Raw genomic sequence first — 5,899 nt, 5'->3', positions numbered from 1 at the left:
AGAGAATCCTCTGCCTGCCTTCAACTTTGACCCCACAACTATTCATACCAACAGGAGACGGCGTAGTGGGGGTTGCGGTGGATGGGTGTGTGTGGCGTGAAAATGAAGCGGTGGGGGTGGGGGTGCAAAGCGTGAAAAAAGGAAATGGGTGAGGGTCCAGAAGCGGATGTTTGTGCGTGAGCGTGTACACGTCTGCAACGATTAGTCACCGGTGTCCAGATTGAGGCAGTTGTCCCATCTAAACGCTCTGTCTTTATGAGCCATTAATCTTCCACTAGGGCCATTTTCATTACAGCCAAGCCTGGTTCTGGAGCCACCAGCTACACGATACTGCATCGCAGAAATTAATAACCGCCATATCGCTGCCCAACAATGACCCCCGACAACCACCCACCACACACGTGCACACGTGCCTCTTTCTTGCAACCCAGGGAGGAGGTCGGGAGGAAAGCGTTTGACATGTTTGAATTTGTTCATTTTGATGCCATGTGACCTCCATGAATTTACGATGGGCCAATCACTGGTGGCCACCAACTTAACTTAAAACGGCTTCTTGAGTGATACTATGACAACACTGATAAGTGGGTGGGGCTTTCTCATTTCCTGTGGACAAGTGGCGTTTGCTATGGGCAAAAAAAAAAAAAAAAACACAGGGGAAGATTTGTTATATAAATCGCTATCGGGCATCCATCACTTCACACCAGACAGAGACACTTTTGTGAACTAAGTTTGGATGTTATGTGCCTTTTTGCCCTTTATCAATGCCCTAAACTTGTTCTTTAATTATTATGCAAGTCAAATGGTCTGGCATTAGCATATCTGGTCATCAGTCAAATGTACTGTATGTTCCTCTCAAAGAGCAGAGATCAACTTTCCTTCTCAGAGAACAAAGTTTTCCTCAATGCCACAACTGACCCATGATTCATGCTGGTCCGAATGTGTAAATCAATATTATACACAGGAACTCCACACTAATCCACAGCATCTGGTGTAGATGAGCTGCACTGAATGCTGCAAATATGCACTGGCAACCAGCCTTCACTTGACCGGTCAGAGTGGCAAGACAAGCCAGTCCCAGGGGACACTGAAGTGTATCACTTCTCCAAAAAGCAGTTAGTGTAGGTCCAAAAGTATTTACACAGTAAGTTTTAATTTAAGCATCGCCACCATTTATTTAAATAAAACAATCACCCTGAGAGAGGTTTAGACTCTTCTGGGTGAAGAAAAGTTTCACCAACATGGCGTTCAGGGATTACGGTCAAACATCGGTTTTCATACTCCGCCGTTTTTGTACTGTATGATTTTGTGGGACCTTTTGAGACCAATTAATGACAAAAACGGATTAATTAGTTTAAAGGACCACAGATATGATTTGGCTGAAGTAAATTTGCAAAAAATCTATTTATAGATTTTTTTGCATGTTTATTTGAACAGCGTATGAACACGCTTTGTGTTCTGCATCCTTGTGATGTATTAGAGAAATCTATAGGTGCTCTGCTGTATGTGTCTGTTATTGTACTTTTTTCTGTTATTGTATTTAATACTATTACCAGTAGATAAAGATGTTGTCCCTCCACCTTGCCCCAGTATGTATAGCAGGATAAATATCACACAAAAAGTTGGTCTTCTGGACATGCCGAAGGAAAGCCGAAGTTATGTGGCTGTAGGGTGCCATAACGGAATACTGCTGTTCACGGAGGACGGCGGGGAGGAGTAGAATACTACGAGTGGAGCAACATGTTTCAACAAGGACACAAAAATGCTACAGCTGAAAAGCGCCAGGACAACGAATGGTCAAAGGAGTGAAATACACAGAAGTCACTTAATAATTTCTTGTGCCCAAGTAGGTTGATCATAAAAATTCAAACTAAGGTTTAGAGTGTTTATATGATAAATGATAACTGTACAAAAATAAAGTTTGCTCCTACGCGGATTTCACTTTTTGCGGGCAGTTTTGAGAACAAATCCGTGCAATAAATGAAGTAAAAATTTATTTCTTAATTATAATTGTTGACATTAGGTCATTTGTATTAGTCATTGTATCATTTAGCATGCCATGTCAGTGGAAACGTATGCATTTTCATCCTATTGTCAAAATGTTGCCATGTTGCGTATGGTGAGGTCTCCATGCAAAATAGACTTTTCTTGCATTTAAGAACATTACTGGTAAATGAGTTCCCAAGTCAATTTAAAAAAAATGAGAGCAATGACTAATTCATGCAAACAACGCCTTCATGTTGTGTTTTCATGCACGATCAATTCTGCTGTGCGTGTCTCCACTTGAACTCCCACATACATCAGTCTCATAAAGCAAGCAGACGGACCGATTGCTTCACTGTCTCCCACTGATGATGTCATCCACCTCTACCAAGACGACCTTGCATGCACTCGGTGCCGAATGACCTCGCCACTCTATCTTTGGCAGACATGAATCAGTCGAAGTGGAGAACCGTCCTCACTATGCATGTGGGTGGTGGCAGCGGTGGGAGGGTTGCTTCGGGTAGGGTTCACTCTCTGAAGAAGTTCAGCGTGCCTTTGGGCAATTTGTGTATTTTGATGTGAATTGCAGACCTCCAGGGTATTGCTGTTCTAAGCAAGTTCAGAGGGGCTCCAGGTCCTGGCCTGTGTGGCGGATGGGCCTGCTGGGAATCAGGGATGACCAAGAGTTAACTCTCTCCTCTTTATCGTCCACCCACCCCATGGGCAAACACCAATTGCAAGTAGAGCACCAAAAGGCTCCTTCTTGATTCATCTCTGTGTGGCAGTGAGAATCTGGGGTGAAGGTGTCTGTGGCTTGAGTTGTGTGGCTTGAGTTTCCCCCCCAGAGGCTCCCAAATCAATATATCATCTCTTCCTACGACTGTTCTTCATCCAAGAAGAACTACACAGGAGTCGCTTTCATGATTCACATCACTGAAGCGGGGGGAGTGAAGGTGGCCAGAGGAAGGCAGCAAGGGACACTGTGGGGGCCAACACAAAGACCTTTGAGTGGCCGTTGTCTTTAGAGCCAAAGTTAATCATGCTATCTACAGCCGCCAAGCTGGACCTGATTGATTTCATCCCCTTAAAAATATCTAAATTGCTATTCCAATTGAGCAAGCAGCATCAAAAACCACGGTCACACATACAGTGGCATTTCAAATCATGTGTCAAATCAAAAACATCTGAGTCAACCAATGGCCCAAACCCAAAAACCCAAACGTCATTCGTGAGTGACCAAATCCAGCAATAACTTGCAATTACTTGTATTTACTTACATTTGTGCACACTAAATATATCTTATATTATGTTTAGTTTATTAAAGTTTATTCATATTGCACTGCATTTTACTTAAGAGTATTTTATTTCTTCTGCAATTGCGCTACTGCAAGCAATTTCCCTCATGGATCAATAAAGTCTGTCAAAGCCTAAAAAAAAACACAATGTTGAAAGTTATACCATGTCAGACAAACGTGCTGATTATCGGCTCATGTTTACCACCTGATGTACTCGTCCCACCATCAAATCTCGGCAAGCACTGAGTGACCTCCCAGGATGGAAATGCTGCCACAGACAGTAGTTGTGAATGTTCCTCCATCTGTCGGCATTAGTGTTTAATGATTCAATATTATTATTCTGGCACAACGCTGGGTTTCCTATGTCATAGCACCATTTTCACAGCTGCACCACCGCTCCCACAAACGCCAAAGAAAATGTAATTCTGCAATGTCTTCCTGGCCCCACAGGTGCGTCAGTGTGAGCGGCTGAGACAGAGAGAGTTAAGGAGAGAAAGAGCAAAGGAAAAAAAAATACTTTAATGGATTTATGCAAATGACGGTAGAGCCGTAATCCTCAGGCTATACTTTCCACCAGAGATGTGAACCTCGCTATTGTGTACAACATGGGATCCAAAGCGCTTATTTCCTTTCCTGGCGTACACACCAAGCTCTGATAGCTATACCTCCATGTCCGTAGAGTGTGAATTAAGTTCATCCACCATACTGCAGGCCCCCCTCACTCGACATCACACACCTGCCGCTTTTAGTCTGTTTTCCAGCACTGAAGCTGTTTTCTTGCTTGTAAAGGGATGGCGGCAGGCACACGGCCAGAGTTTGTCAGAAAACACACTTGTTGCATTTCTAAACACGTCCTGTACCTGGGATTATTTGCTATATTTTGCTTTCCCTTTTTTCTTCCAACCATGGTTACAGGCTGATTTTCTGCTTTTAAATTTACTGACACAGGGAACATCCATAACCCCTTCATCAAACAACACACCCCCCTCTGGTGGCTAGCACACCCGGCAGGCTACTCACAACCCCCTGCTGCTTGTTTACAGCAACCACAGGGTGGGGGCTGGGGGGAGATAGTAGCATGGCTCACAGGGAGGGGGCGAGCTGCGGACAAGACAGTGGGAGAGAGAAAAGAGGAGGGAATGAAAAAGGGGATCAAAATATGCCTGCACAGTCTCTGCACTACTAGCAACTTCAGAGACCTCCATGAATTACCATTTGTGGGAAGGATCCAAGAGGCGAGGCTGTCTTTGGCATTTCCATGCTTCTTCATGTCAACTGGTAAATGGTAATGTTTCACAAACATTTGGTCATAAAGTGTTACAGATGCAAATGCAAGTATCCTGCTTCACCTTGACACCTATGATATTAGAACCCGCCATTGTGAATAACCCACCCAGGATCACCCATGACCACCAGGGTCAGGTGATCGAGCTACCCAGGAGTGTCAGTCAAGGACAGGTGCTTCAATCACCTGGTCTTTGGTTGGCACAGTTGATGTTGGACCATGCGATGTCACCTCTCGTCACACGTCTCCTCGCATATTATGCACGAAGGAAACATGTAACATGTATTAGAAGTATTCATCAATAAGACGCCTTATCCCTCCCTCATATAAGCAGTGCTGTCATTGCAAATTGGAAATAATTCCACAAATCATGCATGCCCAGTTGTGGAGCACATCATCACTCGTGCTCTGAACCAACATCGTTTTTTCCTATCCACATCCCCAGTGATGACATACTTGATGAGGTCCATATGGCAGCAGGTACCAAACTCCTTGAGAGGCATGGCCGTGTCAGGACGAGCCAGTCTGCCCTCTTGAAGGCTCCTATTTGAGAAAGGGCAAACCAAGCTGCCATAATACCTGATTTAGCAAGTGGTGGCATACAGATATACAGATATAAGTACAGTATGTAGTAATCAAGCAGTGTAGGCATTTTCCCAAACTACTCATGAATGCAACATTCGGTTGGTCACATGTCACACAATAACACATACACACAAACTCTGCACACACAAGTGGTGCAGAATCCTCCAATTCAATTAAAGCGTACTTAACGAAGCCTAATAGAAATTGATCAGTGATATAGATCAACTCGGGTTAATCCAATTAATCGATGCCTACTGATTAGGATGGTGGCAGATTGAGAAGGAAAATGCAGCTCCTTCAGTCCCAACCGCTCTGTGCAGACTGAGGAGACACGGCGCCGCCAGCAAAGGTTCCAAAAGAATTTTAAACAGGGGAGTCACCTTCAGGTATACCAGGTGGATCAAATGTTCTTGAGTGGATCTTCATAAAGCGTAATGAGCGGGCCGGATGATTCTTCCCAATCATAATAATAACGATCATAAATATAACAATGATAACAGGGATAGACTTTTTTTGATGTATGATTTGCCATTCATACTGTGAGATACCAAACGACTTGAGAGGAGAGTAGCATGGCAATGATGAGTGACTGTGGATAGAAAGTAAAACCAGAGCTGAACAACAGGAAATGAGAGGAAATAAGATATGGTTGCATGGAAGACCACCATTATGTGGCTAATTAACCAAACTATTTGACCTTTCCGGATCACAAAGCGGGGCTCCATTGCCTCTCATCTGTGTGTCGCAAATCTTT

This window comes from Doryrhamphus excisus, chromosome 16 (assembly GCF_030265055.1).
Source record: "Doryrhamphus excisus isolate RoL2022-K1 chromosome 16, RoL_Dexc_1.0, whole genome shotgun sequence".
Taxonomy (NCBI): domain Eukaryota; kingdom Metazoa; phylum Chordata; class Actinopteri; order Syngnathiformes; family Syngnathidae; genus Doryrhamphus; species Doryrhamphus excisus.
The sequence above is the reverse complement of the archived record's forward strand: the minus strand, read 5'-3'. Positions refer to the sequence as shown.